The 26,298-nt window shown below is 42.9% G+C and overlaps 1 protein-coding gene across 4 annotated transcripts in view; it reads left to right on the forward strand.

Moving 5' to 3' along the window:
* Sdk (sidekick cell adhesion molecule) overlaps nt 1-26,298 on the forward strand; it is a 46,384-nt gene that overhangs the window by 4,068 nt on the left and 16,018 nt on the right. The gene's annotated exons all lie outside the window — the stretch shown is intronic.

A 26,298-nucleotide genomic window follows, 5' to 3' on the forward strand; every position in this document is an offset into this window, starting at 1 on the left:
GGAACGAATACAGAGAACTGGGGCAATGTAAGTACAGGCAACCGTAAGAGTTATTTTTACATTGTACGGTAGAGAAATGAATCACACGTGATCGGGATATTTAATTTTTTAATTTGCAAATTTAGGTGTACCGTAACTGATAGCGAATCCTCGACATTAGCGACTTTGGCACGATTTGAAAATAGATTGATTCTTTGTACGAATTGTGTACATATTTTTCTCAGCGTAATACATATTGTACACGTATTTTATCAGTGTATCGTGTTCGAGTATGTAATAGGTTAAAGCGTGGAATAATTGTCGCTACCCTTATATTAATATTCCGTAAACACGAACGGTCGCGTAATGGCGCACATTCTTGGTCTAATTTAGTTTTTGCTGATGCGTCAGATAGGTGGTATTTGAACTTGCACGAGTGACTGTACGTTTATTAAGACATTCTTGTTCTACTTCAGACTTGTATCTGTAATTCCAAAGCATTCGTTGAGCAGTCGATGAAACGTAACGGGAAGAAGGTACATTTTACCAGGGGAACTTCGAACAATCGAATCATTTGTTAATTGTTCAAAGTGGTATCCAACGTACTTGCAAGGATTTACCGATTCTTTGCTAATTGTCCTGAAATTCTTAAGTACTTTCGTATATATTGTACGAAACGTTCGATGAAATGGTTATTCAAGTGGAAGACAGTTTTCTAGACGAAATATGGTATATTGTTTAAAAAAAAATAAGAAATACGATTCTTCGTCCCCTTTATCGAAAAATGAGTTGCTGACTTTTGGATAAATTCTTGGGAAGAAAAATTTTGTTGCGTTCTTATCGCTGTTGCAAGTAACAGCTTAACGGGATAGCACGGAAGCTGACAATACGATTAAAAGAGACATTATCGAGCGTATGGTTTTGCCAGGAAGTATTTCCACTGCAGAAATACTGCATACGAAAAATTGGCATGCATTTCGCGTTCGCGTCCCAGGAAGACAAGCATTCTCGTGTTTTCAGGTCGATGATCGACATAATGTAGCCGAGTAAAGGGCATATAAATGCATTCTGGTATAAAGGTAAATTGGCGAGCAATCTGATGGGACGAAAGGAGTTTGCCATTTAATCGCGACCAGCGTTAAACAATACTTCAAATCTTCCGTGAAAACGCGCGAAAGAAAATCTGTCTTTGTGTGAATTTTAAAAAGTCTTTCCATATCTCTATTACCCTCCTTTTTTTTTTTTAATACGATAACAGGACAACATTTTATCTGGATAAGATAGTAGTTAGAATTTCTTAGAATTTCGTTCTGTCGGTGTAGTTTCATTGTTCTGAAATTCTTGCAGCAGAATTGTAAAAAAATTTGAAAATCGTCTACCTTTCAGTACGGAAATGAAGCGAACGAGTCTCGCGGATATATTCGAATAAAAAAGATCGAACGTTGTACCGATTTTCGAATAAATTCTTTTGTCACTGAATCCCAACATCCATCGCGACGATCCCGGTCTCGATTCTTTTCTCCATCTCTCGTTCAATCCACGTGCACACGTACGTACCCCGATTCGTTCGAGTTTCGTTAATAGTATCAACGATAATTAACATTTTCACGCGCCATCGTCTTCTTGCGAACGACTTATCGAGCGATCTACATATTCCACTCTAAAAACGCTCGTTTCGCTGAGTTACTGCCTGTAATGACTTCCTGCTTTCATAATGCAAACGATCATCCCGCCCGCGATGAACGATACGAAAGCGGAGGAATACTTGACCACCTCCACACCGCTCTGGGGGTTGAAGTGAACAATGATTAAATTATTATCGTTACGAGAAGAAGGTGGTTACACGTAAATGGCGGTGGTGTGTATCGGGTTCGATGGATCGACAGGAAGAGGAGATTTCTCGTGTTTCCAGGTCGTTGTGGTCACCGTGCGATATATCCATGGATAAAAAGAGCGGCGTGGTACGTTCGGTAACCTGTACCGTGTAAAAGGTGACCGTTCGGTGGTATGGGTGCGCATAATGCCAGGAAAGGTATCTATCACTGGCGTCAGCTCAAACCGGGGCACAATAGAGGACAAGGGCCTTTACCTGGTCCTCGAGTAGTAAGTCTCCTCCCCCTCTCGTGTATTGGCCTCCGTTCCACTCTACCATTTTCTATAGCGTTCTTCTCGCTTTACCAGGTATCTCTGCACCTTTTCCCTGTCAGCCCATCATCCAGCGATGGCTACGAGCGAATTCCAAAACACTTTTCGACTACCTGGTTAACTCGCCTCCGGGCACGGCTTCATCGAGGAAACGTTCCGTTCCGTAGTGGCCATTTTTGCAAATCAAACGAAAGAAAATTCTCGTGCTACTTGTTCTTCCGTTCGCTCGTTTTAAATTAACGCGAACGTTTCGAGTAGTTGTTCTTTTTGTTCGATTGTTCGGCAAGTCGTTTCGTTCTCCAAAATGGAGGATATGTGATTTAATAAAACGTTTGTGCACTCTAAAGAAATCGTGTTTCGTTTTCACCAAAAAAATGATTTCGTTTTCCAAAATGGAGAACATATAATTTAATAAAGCGTTTACGCGCTCTAAAGAAATCGTATTTCGTTTTCATCAAAAAAAAAAAAAAAAATGAAACAACTTTCCGAACAATTTTATATTTTTACACCGTCTAGCTGGCGATATCGATCGAGCTCTTCTCGATTGCACGAGTCGATCGAGCGTTTTCTAAATTCACGTGGAAAATTTTCCATCGATTCGTGCGATGTTATTACTGAAAATATCCTAGAAATCGTCCAATTTTTCGGGCCACGGACCTTAACGTCGGCTTGTCACGCAATGTCCGTCGATTATTCGTCTACGAAGAAGAAATGTTGGAAATGAGGAGGTACCTCGTTGCTAAACATACTACGTTGTAACGAGATCAATATTTGGTAGATATACAGGTAGACGGGACAGATAACTGGAATCATTTCGATAACTTGTTAAATATTGATTTGAAGAAGAATTGAAATCGTCCTTTATCGTCGAACTTTTCGAGATTCCAAGATCAGCGTTAGATATTTTGTTTAAAACAAATATTTCGTTACTGTATCGGAAATCGTTCGAAGTGTAGAATATTCCTTCGAATTATCTAATATTGGTTAAGCGTGCATAGAGTGTATTACGAAAGAGGTTTTCGGTTCTAAATTTTTCCTCTGCAGAGGATGGGCTGATACAGATTCGGTACGAAGATAATTCTGTATCGTTTAATAAGCGTTCCGACGTTATTAAACTTTATAAATCGGGACATTTAAATTCCAGTAACTGGCGTGCATAAATAGTAGCGAATTTTACGATCTGAAGTCAGGTACCGTGAAACTTCAAAGTTTTGGAATATTAAAGGTTAAATGTCTCGGATATTAAGCAACCCCGAGTTTTCGAAGAAAAATTCCTCCCGTCTCTCTTTCGTGGGCAATCATTTATACGAAACAAGTTGAACCACCACCAAGAACTGTAAAAATCTTCGAGAGTGTTACGATCGTAAACAGATATCCGTGATTAAATTCTAAAAAAGAGACGAAATCCCTTCTGTTCGAAACTTCGATCCGAAATTTGATCAATCTCGGCACACGAGCTATTTTTCGAGATTCCGTCGCGTGTCCTCCCAAATTGAAGTTCCTCCCGAGATTGCAAGTTCCTCCCAGAATTGATCAAATATTTCTCTCGTGTCCTGGCGATAATGTAACCTCATCTCTATTTCTCAATTGAACACGCGAGTAGGGGGAGGGGGGGAAGCTGCATTTTGTAATGTTTAAATTGCTGTTATTTATCTACTTAGGTGCAGTTAGTTGGCAATTGCACCCTTTAGTCTCGTCTTTCATCGGGCTAACCGTTTCTGAGCGCCGATAGAGTTTTAAGGAGTTAAGGTTGCTCGTTCTGGCGAGCCGTTCGTAGCCCTTACCGGCTACACGGGATCCCTAGGCCCTTTTTCCACCGCGAGAACAACGTTGCTCTCTTGCCACGGGGACGACGAGTACGTGTCTGAATGCCTTCTACTCGTCGACCGGATGTCCCCGTTCCCTGTCCCTTCTTCCTCCTTTTATTTCTTCACCGCATCATCTTCATTATCATCATCTCTTCTCCTTCAGCAGCTTCGTTCGTTGCTCGTGCTACACCTTCGTCCACACTTTCGCGTACGATCAAGTTCTCTGTTTCCGATTGCTGTGGCCGTATCGTGCAAAACGGCGGCCAAGTTGCATCGGGTCCTCGTTCTCGAGATCCACCTCGTTTGAACTCGAAGATATGAGAAAAGTTGCCCCACCGAATGATAAACTCATCTCGTCCGCTGCAACGATGGTATTTAAGGGACAGGTCGAGCCTCGAAGGCTCGAAAAACGAACGAACAAACAAAATAGTTTTCGAGTGTTTGCGTATCCCAATAGCTACAAATTTTTTTGTATACTCTGAACTCGGATCAAACCTCGGTGCAACACTCGTTCTCGATTTCGGGTCGAGAGCGACACGTATTGCGATTATTTTTGTACACGTTTCGGAAGGAAATTATTAGCTTGTACGAAAAGTGATTTCGTTTTTCATAATGGAGAATATACGATTTAATAAAACGTTTGAAACGCTCTGAAAAAATCGTGTTTCATTTTCACCAAAAAAAGAAAAAAAACGAGATGACTTTCCGAACAATTCAATATTTTCCGTAAAATAACTTTTTGTTTTTGTCGAAGAAAATTTGTCTGCGATCGGAAACCTGGAAAGAGAGGGAGCTCTGTAGCTCGTGGTTCGATCACGTTGTAAACGTATGGTGTGACTCGCAAGGTCCTAGGTCGGGTCGAACACGACCCGGGATTCGAGTCGAAGCTTTGAAACGCCGCGAAAGCTCTTCGCGAACACCTGCCAACGTTACGGAATTACTGTCATCGTGACAGACCAAGTGAAACGTGAAACTAACAACGTACGCTTTCGTAACGATCCTGAATTTCACCGTGAAATCTCATTACGGTCTCGTTAAAAGCACATAATAGTGTTCCGTATCGGTATCGAATTCTGATGGAAATCGAAAGCGCGATAACAGCTGCGCCGAACGTTAGAGTCATTGTACGTGTACTTCTTACGAGCGTATTTGTCGATAATCGTAACTATTCCATCTGCTCCTAAATGTCGGCTAAATAGCTTACGGAAATACGAACGGTTGTGTATTATTGTTATCATCGTATGCATCATTCACCGAATGGTTCACTGACGCTTGCTTGTTCAGGTGGCATTAATCGACTGCAATGCGAGCAGATATTGTATCACCGAACACTCTCCATTAATATGCGCTGTGATGCTGCACAAACGATCAAGAACACTTGTAAATTATAAATCTTCAATGAGATCGTACCGTGTCGTAAACGTATTATTTTACGACTCAACTAATTTTTTCTTGTACTCGACATCGACTTTCAACGCCAAAAGGTCAACATTGTATCCATCTTCAATTTTTTAAACAAACTTTCAAATTAATTTCGTTGCCGTGACGTCTGCTATTTACACACCGTCGAGTCTAGCGTATATTTAAATTGCAAATACAGATGACGAAAGATTATTCGCAAACTTGTTTTCTCTGCCAAAATATGCTAATATACTGTTCATAATAACTAAATGGCCGCACGCTTAAATCACTTTGTCGCTCGTTAGGGTGTACGATACCACTAAGATGTGCATCATTTTCGAGCACTTTGGTGAACCAAAAGTGAACCAAAAGTGAACCAAAGTTTCCTTTGAAAATCGCGCTCCAAGCGAGCAATATTTCAATAAACCTTACTCGATCGATTCCCTCGAACTTCGATCATCCGCGAATCGCGAATGCCTCTGCAAGTTCTCGGTAAAAGGGATTCGAACTTTCAAAGTTGTTCAGTTGCGACAGTACCCGCCATTTTTGCTCCGAGAGAGTAAATTTACTCGCTTATCGGACGGTTTGTTCGTCGATTGAAAAATTCACTGCTCCCTTTCTCGAGTGAAAGATTCTCCGTTCGGTTTATCAGCCATTGACAGTTTGTTCGTCGAATAAAAGAATTTCACCGTGTACTTTGTCGAGCGAATGGTAACGTCTGGTATATCGTCCGTAGACGAGTCTTCTTCGTACGAATGAACCCTTTACGGTCGTATGTCTGCTCTCAGCCACCACAGCAAGGAACCGTACTAATCTTATACTTTATTCAACTGTGTACCAGTTTACACTTTCTCCGAACGAACCTGTCCAAAGAATCTGTTCACGAACCAATACGGTGCTCCTATTAGAGACAACGGAATCCGGTAAAGAGGAAAGGCTTAACGATTTTCCTTAATGGAAAACTGCATATATTGCGGCACAATGAAGATGTAAAAAATAAAGCTCGTCCTTTATATTCGAACGGAAAGTTTAAGAGCGGAAGATACCAAACTAATTATTTTTGCGATACGTGTAGTCGAAAAGGACACACAGGACTGTACGTTGGAGACTGTTTTGAAAGATACCGCACCCTGGAGTGCTATAAAATATAATTTTCACATAAAAACGTTACATTAGAACACATTGTTGTACGAACATGTACCCAAAGTTCGCGAAAGAATCAATAAATCTTGTTTATCCTTCGTAATCTTAAACGTTACGTATCGCTGTTTTTTTTTTCAAAGGAAATTAATTCCGACCGGTACTACGCCTATGTCCAAATCGAATACGACCGCAAAGGGTTAAAAATTCACGGTACGCTTTCTCGAGTGAAATGGTTACCGTTCGCTTCGAGGGAAATTCCGATCGAGATTCGACGAGAGGACAGAGCACAGAGGTTTCGTTGTTCCCGTATTGTTCGTTGCTCGTTAAGGCGACGTTATCGCGGCGTGTACAGAAAATACGGTTCCTTTCGACGAGTTCCACTCATCGTTTGCTATAATTCCCATTATTATTCTCCATGGAGGCCTCTAAGCGCGTAAAGAGTGGGGCTGCAGCGGTTCTGTCGTCTCATGGTAGCCGGTGCAGGGGCCACTGACCGCCCCCGGCAAGGCTTTCTCATCCTCCGCTTCTTCTTTTCGGTTTTGTTCTTCGTCTCCTCGCGAAGGGACACACACGTGTGCGTGCCTTCGGACGCATCGGGGCACGTAAGTGCTCCCGGTGCGGCCCGATCGGGACGAGTTCCTTTATGGAAGAATAGACGACCAACTGGAACGCGCTATGACGAGGACGGCGAACCTTTGACAACGTTTCTAGGTGTTCACCGACCGTGAACCACGGTTCACGTTCGTAGCTTATCCGATTAAAATGGGCCGAGGTGAGACGAAATAGAAAATGTTTGTACGATCGATCCTTTCGTACGTAGCTGGCACGCGGCACGATGATCTCGTACGTTTCCCAACACGATGCGCCCCGTTCGACGAGACGTACACTTGGTCGCAACCTGGAAAACGAAATATTAGAGAAAATATCGTACCCTCCGACGCGAACAAGGGTTCCCGGTAGCGATACGCCCGTATTTTCGCAGAGCGAATCACTCGAGAGAACGTTAAAGCTGCAAAGCGGTCGCAGCCGAGATTTAGCTGATGTTGCATTCGCTGCCTATCTCCTTTGACTTGGAAATGAACGGGAAGCGAAAGATCTGGTCCGCATGGACGGACATGTTTTACGGGAATACACCGGATTACGTGCATCGCTTAATTTAGCATTAACCGAGTCAGTGATTCGGTCGGGGTCCGATTCGTCCCGCTGGATCCGTGGACGCCGAATTTCAACGCTCATGAAATATCCAGCAGACGAGAAATAGAGAGTGGATTTTCTAGCAATGACTAAACCGGACACACCGGGAACCGTGCGCGAGCAATGATTCGATTCAAAGGAATCCTTTCAAGACTCGATACACGCCACGAACGCTGCCTGATGAGATACTCTTCCAATACGAAGAAACCAACCCGGCAGGCGATACCAAGAATTTAATGGCGGATCGATCGCAGATTTTCGTTCACTGGCAAACACGCCGGTAATCCTCGTTTGTTTGCTGGCAATTTTTCACCGCGTGAAACGGAGTTTTAAGTGAAACCGTTCGCTCGGTTCGCGGTACTGGAAAATTGATATTTGTCGTTATACCTTCGTTTTCAACGAATCGTCGATACTCTCTCGATGACGACGAGTCCAAACACGACCCGCTTCGGATCGTTTTCAATCGCGCGTCGATCGAATCGCTTTAAAGTACTTCCAATTTCGTGGAATTAAAAAATATATAAGAGAAATTCTTGGAACAAAATCGTTCTGCTCGTTAAAAGTCTCAAAGCGAATCAAAGTTTGTAACTTTTATCGAGGAGTCGCTGCTGCAACGGCTCAGTTTTCAGGGAGGAGCCAAAGTGGGCGTGGAATGTTTCCGTGGGGGAGGCTCCGCCCACTTAGGTTAGATTTTTCACACTCCCGAGTTAAAAAGTATATAATAAAAATTCCTGGAACAAAATCGTTCTGCTCGTTAAAAGTCTCAAAGCGAATTAAAGTTTGTAACTTTTATCGAGGAGTCGCTTCTGCAACGGCTCGGTAGTTCCAGGGAGGAGCCAAAGTGGGCGTGGAATGTTTCCGTGGGGGAGGCCCCGCCCACTTAGGCCAGATTTTTCACACTCCCGAGTTAAAAAGTATATAATAGAAATTCTTGGAACAAAATCGTTCTGCTCGTTAAAAGTCTCAAAGCGAATCAAAGTTTGTAACTTTTGTCGAGGAGTCGCTTCTGCAACGGCTCGGTAGTTCCAGGGAGGGGCCAAAATGGGCGTGGAATGTTTCCGTGGGGGAGGCCCCGCCCACTCGGGCCAGATTTTTCACACTCCCGAGTATAGACGACCGGACCGAGCACCGGTAAAACATTTTCCCCTTCTTCCCTAGTAAATTGCCTTTTGGTAGCTCGCCAATTGTATTCGTTTATCCGCGATTCGCTTCGGTGCATACCGATGCAGGGATTGCAGTAATCGCGCGGATGCATCGAGTGGATCGTAACGACTCGACATCTCGTCCAGTGAAATTTATTGTCCACGTGTTGTTCGTTATGAAACGAGTTCCCGGGGAACACCGGAGTTCGGTGCCTCGAACCCGTTCGTCGAGGAAACGCCGTTAGAAAATTCTGTTCCTCGTCGTCACGCGCGACAGTACTCGAACGTGACTCGTTGCTCTTTTTTTTTTCTTTTTCTCATTCACCGTTAGATACATATTGTACCGTCGCGTCGAGCGAACGGTATTATTGTTTTAAGGGTCTTTTCAACCGAGTCTTGTATATTTTTTTCTTTCCCCTCTTTTTTTTCGGATCTCGAGGACTCGGTTCTCGCTTTTCTCTCGGTCGTTTGGCGTAAACAGCGCTTCGAGATATCCGGGCTGTATTGAAAAGTTCTCAAAGGGCGAAATAGATGTGCAACAGAAAAGAGGAACGGACCGAGTGGAAGCGCGAAGGGATCTCTTTCAGCCGGGTTCTCTCTATAAGCTTCTTTCACTGAGCGAAGCCTGGCCTATCAAGACAGTCTTAAACAGCTCTGAAATTCATGACTCAAGAGTGGCGGGCAGGGAACGAAGCCGGCTTCTAATCTTCCGCGTTTCACGTGTAACGAAACGACGGGATTTATTTGACGAAAAAATCGAATTGTTTCCCTCGCTTGCGCAATTTAACACCGTGTCGAGGCACTCCTGCTGCTTCTGCTGTTACCGCTCGAACGTTCAGGCGCACCTGTCGACGAGAAAGAAATTTCGTAAAATGAAAGTAAAACATGGAGATAATTGATAAAGCGTCTTCTTTATCGGTGATTCATCTTTCCTCTCGATTACAGCTCTGCCACGGCTTTTGTATTCCACGTGATTCCTTAACGACCACGCGTTCCAATGTATTCAGCGATACGTATCGTGCTTCATAAATGATGCAAAATGCTGTGTTTCTCGTAAAAAGAGTCCTGCAATATCTGGAAAGTAGGCCCGATGGAATCGTCCATACCGAGCCAAATTCCTCAAGTTTCTTTTCAATGTCTATTTTGTGACACGCGCGACCTCCCAAGTCGATGCGTATCGATCCAGCGATTCTCGATCGGTTATTTAATTTTCACGTGTATTTAAAGTAATTTCAATTTCGTGGAATTAAAAAATATATAAGAGAAGTTCTTGGAACAAAATCGTCCTACTCGTTAAAAGTCTCAAAGCGAATTAAAGTTCGCAACTGTTAGCGATACAAATTTTAAAAAGTTGAACTTAGCGATACAAATTTTAAAAAGTAAATTTCGAAATTGATTCAAAACACAAAGATTTCTTCTATCGTTGATCGATTCATCGACGGAAAGAGTTAACGTTCGTTAGTTTCCATCGAATTCGCGCGTAACGTGTGCGTATCTCTCGCTTTAGTATTTCAAATTATACATTCTGATATTCTGGATTCTTCGTTCCGGCGTTGACCATCAACACTGTGATGCATGGAAAGTGAAAATGCCCGGTGAATGGGCTATAGTACGTCCGGCAGTTACAGGTTGCGCAATGGATACCTATACGCTCAAGGTCTCTATCAGTAACGGAAATTCTCGGTTACTTGAGCACGACTAAGAAAGGACATTAAAAGTGTAACAGCTCCGGCAGCTTGTTATGCCACGCGAATTGTTGACCCTCCAGTTGAACTGGAATTCTTCGAAACTGGACGATTTTCACGCGCGCTGTAAACGAGACGATTCGATCCAGGTAAGTTAAACAACGATGACTTTATCGACTTTATCCTCGATGCGAAAGTAAATTCTGGAGCTGTTTTCACGAAAACGATCGCGATTACTTGCGCAACCGTTGCCTACGGCTACGCGCCGCTGTTATTACCACGAAACGCTGCAACAATACTCACTTTTACCACGATACCACATTTCCTGTACGGGCTTTCAACTTCGCAATCTACCTGCCCGCGAGTCGAGTGATGAAGTGTGTACCATCCTGTCCCTCGTGTTCCTTTTTCCCTCGGTTGAACTCTTGGAAAGAGCTTCTACGCACCGACTACCATCTCTTCTTAAGGGGGAACGCAATCTCTACCGATTCCGAGCAACTGAAATTCATTCTCTCAAATTTTCGCGAAATGTGACCGATCGATACGATCGATGCGAATTGAATTGTTCCATTCTCGGGAGAAAAATTGTTGCAACAGTTGCGGTGAAAGCTCCTCCTTCTGTCTTCCAGTAGCTTGCGGATCGAGATTGTACATTTGCGAAACATCTATGGTTGTTTACGATCGGAGTGGTGTACAGAGTTGTCCGGGTACGAGATACCTCTGCGAACGAGTTTAAAATGTGATCCATAGTGTCGGCTCCGTCTGACGTAACCATGAAAATTTACACGTGTTGCTTCATGTGTATACATGTGTACGTATACTTAGCATTCGGAGTGAAATATAGAACCGATGTTCCGTGCATCCTATTCATCGGACTTCTTTCGTCGATAATAAGAAATATCGTCGTCCATCGGCAACAGGTGTTCTTCGTTCGGTCACGATCGGAATTTCCTTTTACAAATGGTACCTTTTTTCTCGAACGGGTAACCAAATCAGGGGAAAAGGATCGTCTACGAAAAAAGTACATATAAAATGTACGATTCGATAGTACGTGCAAGCCTTTCGAGAAAATCGTGATTAAAGAGACGCGAGCACTCCGCAGTCTCGATGTCACTGATCAGCGCACCTGTGCCCCGCGCGTTTCAAAGATCGATTTTCACGCAAGAAGAAGTTCCTGGGTGGAAATTGTATCGTACATCTTTCGTTTCTTTTTCCGCGGAGAATCGTCTCCTCCCAATTACCGTCCATCCTAATTAAGGTTCGTGGTAGAACATCGTCTTGCTACCTCCGTGATACGCCACGTCTTCGCGAACTTCCATTTCGTTTCATTATGATGATTAAAATCGTTAAAAAAAGAAAGAAAAAAAAAGGAAAAAAAAATTATAGAGCAAGAAAGAATCATTAGTCAAGAAACGTTGAGTCGAGTCTCATCGCGTCGCGCGCACAAAGCTTGCAAGAATCGAGTTTTATAAGGGGCACGCGATTAAGGGGGTTTCCCGGAACCCTTAATGAACACCTTTCTTCTTCTCGGTGACGTAGGTCGGACGGGTATTTCCTGTCGAGAGAGAGAGGAATTAGCGACGAAACGTTAAGCTCGTGTGGTACAATCGACCGGCGTTCTTGACCGAGCAATTTGTAGGATACGTGCGTATACGTGCTTCTGTCGGTGAGTCCGAGAAACGGACGACGTCTAGAAAGGGGAGAAGGTCAGCGGGGAACGGAGGGGCGAGGGAGATCGGGAGACGAAGCTGCGAACCAAGTTCGCGAAGGTAGGTAAAATGTGGAAAGAGCGGCCGAAGCGAGGAAGGAGGAAAAATAAAGGGGGGGAGGGCGCGAAGGATCGCAGGAGAAGGGACGAAAAGGGACGGCCTGAGAAACTGCTATCACGACGGTCTGGAGTGTCTGTACGCTCCGCGAGACATAACCTAACCCAACCTAACGACTCGCCGCTACGGAATCTTCTCTATAGTCCTGGGACGTCGAGTTCCCCGTATAAAGAATTTTTTAACTCCGTGACTTTCGGTTACTTAATATTTATGGAAAAAGAGCCGCGCTGGCTCGTGCATTAATGTATAATAATTAATCATTCGTGGTTCGTCTGTTTCTCACGTAATAAATTGCCGGCGTGCTGCGCTTGTGTGAGAATGCGGAGCTGCATTTTAAAAATCGTATCGAGCGCATTAAGATAAGAGACGTATTCTTGCATTGCTGGTAAATTGTTCCACGAATTACGGTAATTGATCGTTTCGTGCACATTTACTCGAATGTGAACGCGAACGCTTGCAGATGTATACGAAAAATCGAGACCGAACGATCACGATCGGATCGAATTCGATTTAACCGGCAAGCTCACTTTCCGTAGCTGCGAACCAGGCTGAACACGGTTTCTGTTTTTGCATCGTGACAGCTCACCTCTCTGATCGAGAAACGGAGAACGTATCGATGCAGATCCGCTCGAAGGGGCGGAGCTTAGGTGAGAGAATAGGCGACGTGGTGGGGGATGGTCTCTCGGTGACCTTGAGCGGTCAATTAACTACGCTGCGACTGCGGTCGAGCGCGTGCGCACCTCGCGCACTTTCGAATTTCCCGAAAACGTTGGCTCGTACAAAGGTATTGTACTCCACGTTGTCGATTTAGCTTTTCGTTGAGAAATCGCTCCTTCGTCTTTCGTCTAAACACGTGGCTTTACAAGTCATCGGGGAACCACTTTGTTTAAGTCCGGGAATGTTTCAGTTACAAAACTACGTACACCAATTGGACCACAATGCACCTCGAGGGTCCTCCGGTATGCAATTGGGCCGCCACAGAGTTAAAACGTAATTGGACGGTTAATTTAGTTCGGTTATCTGGTAGAATTTCGAGTGTTCCCTTTGCGACAGTTCAAAGAAAAGCGTAAAGCGCTAGCTGGCCCCGAACTGAACTTAATTTAACGAGTTGTCCACACGGAAACTCGTTCGGAGTCCTGCGGCTGTACGAACACTCAAGACGAGCCACGAAGTACGTTGTGCGCTGTGTGCCAAATTGAACTTGGTTCGTGGACCATCCTCGATGGCATACTAACCATTTTGCTCCTTCTCTCTGCAAACCATGCAAAGTGAAATTAATCAAATGAATAAAGGAAGACTCCTTCCCGATGGTATCGTGCGTCCAATGACGAAGAGGTCGTTGAAGAATGTATAAAGGAAAGGAAAGAGAAGAATAAAAGTAATTTCTCACATTATTCAGGATGGAAATTGATCCGCAACCCGTATACAGTGCTCGCGAATAGTGTCGTATAGACTGGAAATGGATGCTTGTCTGGTAAGCAATCTATATTTATAAATTCTTACGTCTCGTATGCAGTGCGAGCGTGCTCGATACCACAGACTCCGTCCAGGTTCTTCGATCTCCGTGGTCGAGATTTCTACCGTAAAACTATTTTCACATTTTTTACGCCGTGTACGCCGCTCCGGTGATTTAAGATGGAAGTTGATGGAACGGCCAGCTTTATTGCAATATTCTCGCGTGCAGTTTTCAATTTCTGTAGGGTCATTCTAGCCTTCGCAGTCGTAGACCTTTGTCATCGTGACGCGGTGAGACAGGATCTCCTCAAGGCTGCAAAGTGGGACGCCTCGATTCAAGGCGTAATCTGCTGCCACTTAAGTCTTTGTGTGTCCTTGAGCCACTCCGTAAGAACTCCGTACGGTAACATGTAAATTGCTCTGTTCGAAATAATTAGGAGGATCACTTACGCGCGCAAGGTGCTCGATTCTTTGGGAGCTGTTCACATTACGGGGACTAAGGGTCGGTTAAGGATCCATGTAGCATATTTCATTCTCCACGTCACGGTTTAATTGTTTCGATCAGCGTACAGTGTGTTTCTATATCTCCAAGTTTTCGGATGCGTGCCCGAATCCGTTGCGATCTATTTTCGTCCCTATTTTCAATTTTCGTTCGTGACGCTAACGGTCCCTACAATTAAGCTGTGAATATAGCCGAATTCCGGGTCAACATGTGTCGCTAGCAAAATTTCTTTATTAAGTCATTAACCCGCCCATGTTCCGTTTCTGGGACGCTTCCAAGAACTTATTTTTCAACGGATGTGGAAAATAATACCGTTTCTTTCTCGTTTGCAGATTATGAAATTAATATTCCGCGCAATTACCGGGGGGAAATGATTTTGACCGAGATTTTTTTAACTTTCCTTAACGGTATCGAATTGAAAAGTAACATCGATCCTGTAAACCTTTTGACTTTCGTGGACGACTCGGTACGGTGTTTTACCTCGTTATTTATTTAATTATGAGTATAATTATTAGGTATCGAAACTGTGATGAGTTTTTGTCGCGTTTCGCTCTCGGCGTTGCTCGAAGCTGAAAGTTTGGAAACAATGTCCGAGAGGGTTTGACTCGGCAGAAGGCATTGGCAGGTGCGGTTTGCCTTTACACTTGATCGCCTTTCGGTTTTTATTTCACTTTTAGTTGCACAAGCAGCAACCTCGCGTTAGATGTTAAACGTAGCAAAGGCTAGGAGAGCGATGAACTAATTCCAATTGAACAAAGTGCAATAACCGTTATATAGATACTCGAGTTAATCGTATCGACCGACCTTACACACTGCGGAACACGTCTTAACTTTGATTTTAAAGTGCGCGTGATCACTTACAGCCGCTCGCGATAAACTGCAACACAAAAATGCGGTTACTCGGGAACTGGACTGCGATCGATAATTTTGCAAAAGTATACTCGTGTATAAAAATACTTGAAAAATATTTACACCGAATATTCAATTCATAATTCATAAATTAAATTTTAACTCTAAAGTCATATTTTTGTGAAAATATTCGGTAAACTCCACAGTGTGATTACAAAAGTTGATACGTAACAGTACAATACAATTGTATAATTTATCGATATTTTGTCCAGTGGATACGGTAGAATTAAAGCTGAATCTTATCGTTAAAGATAAAAAATAAATATATCTAATTCTCGAGCGAATCCTTATACAATTCAGACGAGAATCATCGGGTCTTAAATGTGACTAAACAATTGGTCGATCGGAATGAAACACGAAGGCAGGCACTCGTGACTTGGTGGCTCAAAAATGATAGCGTGCGTCGTTTCCTCTCGTCTCCTGTAGGATTTCCCTTCAAAGGGCTTCCTTCCCTATCGGGACACGCGATGCTTACAAATTTACGTTCCATTTACGTAGCGCAGTACGCGGCGCGACAGCTGCCTCGTTCTAGCCGATTGTTCAATGAACTTTAAGTACCGGGCTCCGTTTTGCGGTGCATCGCCGCTCGCTCTGATGCATTCGCACGTGCATAATGAAATTCGCACCATTCGCTGGTGGTGCCTAGTGAAGTTTTCGCGCTGCATCGCATCCTTCGCTACGGTTTCCTCTTTCGCCTTATCTCGAAGTTCTGCGAATTTTACGATCCGATTCGCCCGGAATCTCGGATTAATCAACATTCAAGCGTTGAATGCGGAGTCAAAGCACGCGAGAAAAGTTTCGAAAACATCAGAGAGGCACTAGATACGAAAGTTTTATCGAAATGTTTAGGAAAACGATACCAAACGAGACCGAAACCATAGAACGCTGTTTAAAATGTTGAACTCGGTTTCAGTCTAGCGATGAAATGATCAATTTTGCAAGAAATATTTTCGATAGAGTATCAAATTCCTCGAAATCTAGCAACGGAGAACAACGGGAAGTTTCATTGTTCGATTTCTTATCCGGTCCGATATTCTCGATCGTTATTAATTTGTCGGCGAAGGCGTAACAAGTATGTATGTTGCAATGATCCAAGCATCGTACGGCCAAACAGGTTTCATTCTATGAAAATGCATTTTACCTGCAGGGTGTCTCGCGGTGGTGAATCAAGTTTGACGCAGAAAAATCTTATAAACCGAAATTGAGTTTCACTTCTTGTATTGCTATTCAGTGCGCAATTACTACTCGCAGTTATAAATTTTTCTTCTTCTTTTAAAAAGTTTCGATCGATCGATGCAATTCTTCATCGTCTGCGATAATTAACGAAGGTTTTCTTTTTTTTCTTCTTAGGACGATTGTTGAATCAAGAGATCTTCGAAAGTTTTCATTGATCTTTCATTGCACTTTTCGAACGTCTGCGCTCTTGTTCCCGGTTTCGTGCAAACCGGGGAAATTGTAAACAATACCCACAACGAATTAGTATTACTTTCACGAAAGAATGCGGTTTCTAATGCGCCTCGCAATTAAAACAGCCGCGTGAATTAACACGGGAGATTCTTTCGGACGTTATCGCGACCGAAAATCGCTAACCACGCTTAATGTAATTACAACCTATCCGTACACTGATTCTCCTCGCTCGTTTAGCCAAGGCCCCCAGGCTAATTCGCGAAAGAACAATTCGTGCTACCCCGTTATACATATATTTACTCACGGTTATATTCCGTTAAAGCGAAGAAAGTTCCAGTTAGTTTCTCTGCTATAGTGCCGACCGTAATTGTTCTGGAATATCTTTTATCTAGGTGACTACATTCGAGGTATAATTATTTCGAGACATCTCGGCAAACAATTGCACAACAACACTTGACATATTTATCGATTCAATATATTTTACTTATTCGAGGCGATCGAAATTTATCTTTGCTCTACGATCGGTGCAAGTGTTCCGAGGAAGGTACGAAATATCAAAACCGATTTTTTGAAGGAGAAATTTTTTCAAAATTGTTTCACATTTGTCTCGAGCAACGTCATTGTTCCAGCTGGCGTATAATTATTTAGAGCAACGGATCGTCGACCTTACGAAGGAATTTAACACACATTTGCAAAGGTTCGTACGGTCACTGTTCAAGAGTCGAAGAGTAACTCGTTCACCGGAGCAAAACCTTGAATTAGCACACAAGAAAATCGCCGACCATTCAGTGCACATTCCCACAAGTCGTGCCTTCCCACGGCTGAATCTTCGCCCTTTTTTTTCGAGCTGCGATTTCTACGACCTAAGTACTCGGTACATGCTTGGAATGCGACCGAGAAGCTACGTAAAAAGTGCATTAATTCATCCGAACCACGTGTTCCATTTCTTAAGAACAAAACAATGGTTAAATCACCGAAGGCGATGATCTCGAATATACGACAATAATAACAACGAAAAACTATCGATTTCTTTCTTCCGATCAAATTCACCCACGGAAACATTCTAGATGCATCGTGTGCTATATTACCTGAAATTATACTTAAACTAAATTTCATCCCCCGTATAACGAATTACTATTATTATTACTTTATCTACAAAAAAACTCATTTAAATCTTACAAGAACAATAACAGAATTTGGAAAAAGAGACACGGTACCAAACTTGATAACAAATCGCTCGACTTTGAAAAAGTCAAGCCGTTTATCGAACTGATTTGTCATCCTAAATTCCAACAGGCAACTCGTAATATATCAACGTGTAAATGAAAAAAAAAAAAAGAAAAAAATACCAGGTGATATCGAGTGTCTCGTTCCATCTGTCGACCAAAAGGAATTACTTCCTAACGAACAGGTGTCTGTCGGTGAAACTTTATTGTATCTAATAGGGTGACGCCACGCTAACGATTACATATCGTTTACCAGGGTCCGTCGAAACGTTGGTTCAAGGTTCGTTATACCAGGGTTATTTAAATCACCGGGAGCTCTCGTCGCATTGTTTACGCTCGATAGAGACCAGGACACGCTTAACCTAACCCAATCCTGGGCTTTTTTTCCTCGTTTCTCGGCAAGTCCCGAGGGAATTGGGGGACATCGGTACGAGGAGCGAGCGGTAGGTACATCGACCCTCGAACACGTGGCACCACAAATTCGACCGTGTTCCTCGCAACCATATGCGCCTGGCTTCCTGGCTGCACTCCGTTTATAAGTGCACTTCTTTGCCGACTAAGCCGACGGGTGGTTATTTCAAGACAAACCCCTGTGAAAAAAATGAGAGAATTGACTGCTCCCTCCTTTTGTCTAACACCGACCATGCTGAGTCAGCCAGCCATAGTAGACTCCCAATAACCCCAGCCACAGGGTACTTGCTGAATTTCTTCGTTGGAACAACGAGATTCTTTGCCGCCGTTATTACGCGACCTAACGAGATTTTTGCCATCGAACCTCGGCGAGCACAATAAGAATCGTATTTTGTTGCTCCACGCTAAAATTTCACGGGTCAGCGAGAACGAATTACCCTCTCGTGCTACCTCTGCGGCGGTGGCCATGTTGACCGCGAGTTTTCCTTTAAATGTTCAGACCTTGTCCCGCGCAAAGCTATTTGGAGCGTTTAATTTCGGCTGAAAAGGTGTGGGTGTTTGAGATCAGGCGCTTTCAGACTTAACGAAAGACATTTCTTCGCGAAATGGAATCGACGTTGAACGTTAAACTAAGCTACGATGGGGAAAAAGAGGGTACGTATTGGGGGGTTGGGACAACGTTGCGCCCAATTGAATCATTTCAAAGCGAACAACTTTTAAAAACTTAATTACCGTTTAATAAACGTTGGAAGTAAGTATTGGGTCGTTTGGAAAGTCATTTCGTTTTTTTTTATTTTTTGGTGAAAATGAAACACGACTTTTTTAGAGCGTATAAACATTTTATTAAATTATATATTCTCCATTTTGGAAAACGAAACGACTTTCCGAACAAGCTAATAAAATGTATTTATAACGAATATATCTACTAATGAATAGTACCTAGCTTAATGGCCTAGTTTAGATCGATTTGGTGATCGCATAACGGAAACGTATTTCAGTAAGTCAACTTTCGTGAAAGTCTTTTCACGTTACAGCTATCTGCTACTGAATCATCGACACTCGATCGAAATTTTTCAAGACTCCGATAACATTTGATAAACAACTGTATCGCGGAAAAGTATTTCCGGGTTAGCTTACGGAGTCACCAGAAGGATACTCGAGAAATTTATCGAGCGATAAATGCAACTACATCTTGAAAGTGATGGGAATTCGATTGAACCGTATTGAAAATTATAGTTGAATCGTTACCCATCTTAAATCGAAGATTACACACTTGGAAAATCTGGTGTGTAAATTTGGAAAAGGGGAATTGTCCAAAGGAAATCTCTGTGTCGAGGAGTCGGCGGGTACTCCTCTCTTTTTCACGGTTTGATGCACAAGCCATTTTTGGACCGGATTATGGCAGGATATGAAATGTGGATATTATATCATCGCGTTAAGCACAGAAGTCTGGGTAAGAAACCAGGGGAACCTTTTCCACATCACGAGCGAAACTAAGCGCGCACAGAAGGAGGATTCTAGCCAGTGTCCGATGGTATATTCAAGGAGGCATCCACTTCGAGTTGCTAGAAGCCAATCGAGTGATTACTACGCAAGAGTCTATTGTGAGCAACTAGACAGATTGAAATCAACGTTGGGAACGAAACGACCAGCTTCGCTCGACAGAGGGAGAGTCCTCTTTCATCAGGATCATCGCGTAATCACGTGTAGCGAAACGGACATTGCAGAATCTGGAGGACTTCGGCTGAGAAAGAATTATTCATTCAACGCATACCTTGGATATTGCATCAACAGACTTTCACCTTTTCACTAGGTAGTAACATTATTTAAACGAACAAACCGCGTAACGTCAGCGCGTCAGATGTCATCTCCGTAACTTCTTTTTTTCCAACGAAAAGAAAAGTTTTGGAAAATCATCACACGCAGGATCTTCCCAAAATCTATTCCACATTTTCAACGATAAAGAATATATATTTTCAATATTTATATAAATATATGTTTTCTATCTATTGTGCGAGTCGATCGTTGAAAACATTGTTCGAAGCGGTTTGCTCGCGCGAAGTAACCGTCTTAAACTTAACTAATACCCTTCTATTTTATCTAATCTATAATCGTTGTGTAACCGCGGCTGTTTACATACCGTCCTATCTGAGTAATAGCAAATAAAATGCTCACGTACTTGAAACTGCATATGTAACGTTTCCTTATCGTTACAATGTGTATGAATGTATACCACGGATTTGAGCACTCAGTTTAGAGACACCTTCGCAATACCTAATCGCCTCGAGCTTGAACTGTAAACAAGAAAGGGATTCTCGCGAAAGATGCGTTCGATGGCTGGTCACGTGTCGCGGAGAACGAAAGAAGATGCAAAGAACGTAAACGTTTGTTGCATTTTTTGCCAAGGGACCCGTACTCCCGAATATTGTGCCCGCATCCCGTAATCGGGCGCGGAGCTCGCAAATGTGGATGCGTGTCCGTATCCACGGCTACGATTTCATTTAACTCCAGTCGGCCGGTTTCTGAATTCTAGTCTCGACCATGACCCTCGTTCATTTCGGTTGGCTATTGGCAGATAGCCAAATATCTTCGTAACGTGTCTGAACTGGCGGCGGGGCTCGGTGCGCAGACAGGAGTCTGCTGCACTCTCGCCGCGAATGCAATCGCGCTCAAGTGCATTACACCGGAGGTCCAATGCCAATCCACGGCGCTGCGCTGCATTCTGAAACCAGTTTCGCGATAGCGCAAAGCAGCCGTGTACGTCAAAGAAAAGCGACAAGCTCCCCACCGGGTTACGTCACTTCGGCTCCGTTGTCTCGTTTCGCCCTTTCCCGTCGGTTCGTTTTATTTTTATTCGACCGATCGGGTACAATTGACTCGTGTTCGATGAAACGAGAGCCGATTCGACCGGCTGGAATTATGCAGAAGCATGATACACGGCACGGGAATCGTGCTCGATTATAGTCGCATTAAAATTGATCGCTCAAGGCCACTTCCTGGATCGTGAATCACGCGTGTGTCCGCAGGTTGGATGAAAAGGAGAAAAGAGAAAGGCCCCCCCCCCCTGAGGTAACCGACCGGTGGCGGTGGGGGGATGACCTCACGAGCGGCCTTGATCGGTCAGTTGATTTTGTCGAGACTGTATAGCACTCGGAAACACGCGAGCAAACGAGCGGACCGCTGCGATTCAAATGGCTCGAGTCTTCGACCAGCTGTCTTTACAACCGATTGAACACCACTCGCGCGCCAAGTGTTTTGCTCTTTTTTTTTTTCTTCTTTTACTCGTAATGAGTCACCGTGAGAGCCATTGTGGAGACGAAAGTGCACTTAATACGAGGTCACGCTTACGCGCTCGTTGTTAGAGTTGGCGCGGTTTCGGTCTCGAAGCGAACAGGTATATTTTATCGTAACGTACAGGTTCCTGTCAATTGGCTCGTTCGAATCGTTAGTTTCAATCCGTGGACATTTGACGAGGGATCTTCGCGCGATCGTTGAAATTTCCATCGAGGAAACATTCGAAGCGACTCGTCCTCGGTCGAAGTTTGTCTTCGCTTTGATGTTGTTGATCAAAGCGACTACCCAGATGAACGGATGTTTCTTTTCATCGGAGAATCGCGCGAATGGACGTTATTGATTCAGAGTGCAAAAAGAAATGGCCGATAGTTACGCGATTGCTCTTGACTGCCGCCGCATGGCGGACGCCCGGTGCTTTGCCAATTCCAGGACGATTTTTCGTCTGTGCCGCATTCTGGTCCACAAAGCCCAGATCCACCGGCTGATTTGTATCGCCTCGGTGCTTGCGTTCGTTCGGAGAAGTTTCGTGACAAGTTCCCCGGGTTCCGCGCGGAAGAATTTACTTTATGCGCGGGGAACACGCCGACACCTCCGATCGAAAATCGTTCAAGCTGCGCCAAATCTGTCGAGATACTTGCCCGTCGGAGACAAATCCCACCGCGGGGCGTATACATATTAAACGTGCATGGACAGGAATACAAATCACTTTGAAAAATAGATGGACCGATACCGTAACTATCGTCTGGCTGAGATTCGAATGTTCTACGAAAATACGCGACTCGAGGAGGAGAAATTGTATCGAACATCGAGTATCGTATTGACAACAATTTTTTCCAGGTATTGAAATTAAATAATTCGCACACCGTGCGATTCTTAAGGCGAGAGATCGAATCCCGAATAAGTACAAGGTTCATCGGGTAATTTTTATTGAATAAGAAACTATTGTATTCGACAATAATTTACTTGTTTCTTTTCTTTTTTATCTGGAACTGTGACTAATTCTACTTTAGCTTATTATGATCTTTCACTGAAAAAAATTGTCTGTACAAATTTACCGTTGTTTTTTACTCCAAGAAAATAATAACGAAATTGTTAAAGGATAAAAGATACTTTTGAGCGGTAGTGCGCGTACCAGAGTATTCAAGTACGGTGGCAAAATTTGATATTGCGATTTGTGTTCAAGCGATCGTCGGTTTCTTTTTTTTTTTGTACGAGAGAAAAGAGACGAACGAGGGAGGACCAAGGTAGAAAGTAAAACTTGGAAAGTTCGCGAGCATTCCGGTCGAGGAATACACAGATTTGACCGTGTGATGTTTCCTTCCTGGTTAGGAGAAATGGTCAGTGGACGTAAGTTTCTCGTCCAGTGTGGATTTCACTTCGATTCGGGCGGTTTCGCGCGAGATATCTCGACCGATAACCGTCGGAGGCTTCCGCAAAATGTTGCGCATTGCGTCTTACAACACGCAGTGCCAACTATAGCTTCCGCCCGGCAGGGTGCACGGCACTCTCTCTGCAGTGTGCAGGTGGTCAACCTCGCGCTTCTCGTTTGCTTGCCTTTTCTATGCAAGCTCGTTCTTTGCCTCGATCGCGTCTAATCTACCACACGTGGTGGCATTACGCGTCGTTATGCAACCACGAAGAAGGAAAAATGAAAATCGAGAATCGCGGAAATTGTTCCGATTAAACCGGAACGTTAACAGAGATGCGCAACATTGTTGCAGAAATAAACGATAATTCAACCGAGTGAAATTTCGATCATCTCCGAACGTCGTTAGATTTCATTTTGATTCAATTATCGAGTTAATGCACCCCACCGAATAACGTATCGTACTTATAACTTTATTTCCGTTTAAAAGCAACTGAATACTCTCTTCTTCGAAGTGTTGATTCAATTATCGAGTCAATGCACCGCACCGAACAACGAATCGTACTTACGACTTTATTCATTTTTATTTAAAAGCAACTGAATACTGTCTTCTACGAAGTGTCGTGTAAATATAGTTGTAGTACCTAGGAACGTGTGCTTGGGATAAGTAGCACGATCTGGTAAACGATATCGTGTTCATTTACAGTGAAAGCTCTCGTTCCGGAAAAAGGGCACGATCGCTTTTAGAGAAGGAAAAAGCGTTTTTCCAGCGGATCCGGTTTTCTCACTTAACGTTAGTAAAAGCAGATTATCCACGCCCTAGTCCCGCCCTGCGTGTAAATGCATACCCTCTCCACATCGGTGTGACAGCTGCGGTGCTTAAAATAGGGGTTCAGTAGTTCAGCAACATGCACCGAAGGTTTTCTATGGCACGATAACGCGAGCATGTGCTGGGATAAATCATCCACCGATTGTCGTATTGAATAAACCTGATTCTTCCTTTCATAAGGTCCGCTGTTCACCGTGCAAACAAACGATGAATTAAAATCGAGGGAATCTGTTCCGTTTCGTATGATTCATATCTGTTGAAACAATCGATTCAACGTTAATATCGACCTCGAGAGAAACGATTGTACTTTCGTTGGAAGAAATTTGAAAATAGAATCATCAAATGTTCAAGTAACCGTTAAATAACGAAGACCCTTGGAGAAACGATTAACAGCGAATACATTTACAACATTATTATTCGATCGAATCGGAGTTAATTTACTAGAATTATAGATTCTTTTGTTCATTTTTGAAAATCACGAATTTAACCGCCCCGAAAGAAGACAAAATCATTCTGTTCTATTTATTGATCGATTTCAGAGTGGTTACTGTCCGGTAGAACGCGTTGCTATATCATTACCATGTATATCGGTCTCGTGCAATAAAGGGTGAACGTAACAAACTTGTCTGAAATTTCGTAACGGCTTCGAACATTTTTACAACTTTCAGTTTCAATAGACAGGGAATCTTTTTTTGAAAAAGGGCCTTTTTGAAAATATAACGAGTTGCGAATAGCGAAAAAAATATTGAAAATTAAGATTTCGATTCGATTACTTTTAAACAGCCGTGTTACTCGATACATATTATCAACTGTGCACGGTGAACTACCTGAAATATTTTCTAAACTTTTTCTACCACATATTCGTACATATTCCAGAGCTGACGAAGCGCAGTGAAACGATTCGAACGTAAAAGTCGAGCATCGTTTTCATTCGTTCTTCGCGAGATTCCCGTAGTTTTCGAGACGTCGAGCAACTTTTCGTTTCCTCGAATGTTTCACGTTCAGAATTCGACTCGACGCGAAATTTTCCAGAATCAGAATTTTCAAGGAGTTGGTATAAAATCCAGAACAAATACATCCTCGGCCGGTTGCGCGGTATGCAAGATTCGAGAGTCGTGTGCCGTGCAGGAGCCAGCCCTCGTGTGCTCCACTTATTAAAGCTCCTCGAGTATCGCACTTTGAGCAGTTGGCTGTCGTAAGCACACATACGTGGCTGTTGCTTCTTATTTCAGTCTCACCATATTAAACTTAAACTTATTTCGGCGCGCGGGAGAAAACGAGTCGATCACCTCGTTTTTAGATACGCGGCACAGCTTACTGTGCACAATTTCAAACAATCCCTTTCGGAGACACTTTGTGCAATAACCAAAGATTGCGCGACAATTAGAATTTTACAAATAATTTTAATTCAAACTTCTACAATATCGTTCATAATTTCAAATAGTCCCTTTTCTATGCAATAATCAAAGATTGCACGACGACAATTGCAATTTTACAAATAATTTTAATTCAAACTTCTACAATATTCTTCATAATTTCACATAGTCCCTTTTCTATGCAATAATCAAAGATTGCGCGACGACAATTGCAATTTTACAAATAATTTTAATTCAAACTTCTACAATATTCTTCATAATTTCACATAGTCCCTTTTCTATGCAATAATCAAAGATTGCACGACGACAATTGCAATTTTACAAATAATTTTAATTCAAACTTCTACAATATTCTTCATAATTTCACATAGTCCCTTTTCTATGCAATAATCAAAGATTGCGCGACGACAATTGCAATTTTACAAATAATTTTAATTCAAACTTCTACAATATTCTTCATAATTTCACATAGTCCCTTTTCTATGCAATAATCAAAGATTGCACGACGACAATTGCAATTTTACAAATAATTTTAATTCAAACTTCTACAATATTCTTCATAATTTCACATAGTCCCTTTTCTATGCAATAATCAAAGATTGCGCGACGACAATTGCAATTTTACAAATAATTTTAATTCGAACTCCTGCGGTTTTCACTGTCGGTACTCGAAGGCTCATTTTTATTTGTTTCTCAGTTCAACAATCGGTGACGAATATTTTCGCACTTTCTTCTAATTTTGTGATTTTGCACACATTTTTTCTATACGTAAATGTACATTCTGAGCCGAATTAGAGAAGCGAAATCAACTCGAGAACGAAGATAACTCGGAATAAGCTACGGAATGGAAATTAGAATTTGTCATTATTTCTCCCTATAACGCTTTACACAGTACAAATTGTCAGCGTGTTCGGAGCATTACGCGATAAGACAATTTCCTCGTTTCCTTGCAAATGTGCATTCGTGTAATTTCGTGTCGACACGAAACACCGGCCGAACGTTACATTGCGTGGGACTTGCGGACGTTGATGAATTTCAACGTAGAACAGACGGAAGTTCTTAAGATGCACTTAAAGTCTTGCGTGTGTTCTATAAATAAAAAGCCGTGTTGCGTTTATCATCGACGAACTAATTACAGTTCGACGAACGTTTCGAACATTGTACGAAAAATGTAAATTACGTTTCGTTTGATCGTTCTTT

Source organism: Ptiloglossa arizonensis, chromosome 2 (genome assembly GCF_051014685.1).
Source record: "Ptiloglossa arizonensis isolate GNS036 chromosome 2, iyPtiAriz1_principal, whole genome shotgun sequence".
Classification (NCBI taxonomy): domain Eukaryota; kingdom Metazoa; phylum Arthropoda; class Insecta; order Hymenoptera; family Colletidae; genus Ptiloglossa; species Ptiloglossa arizonensis.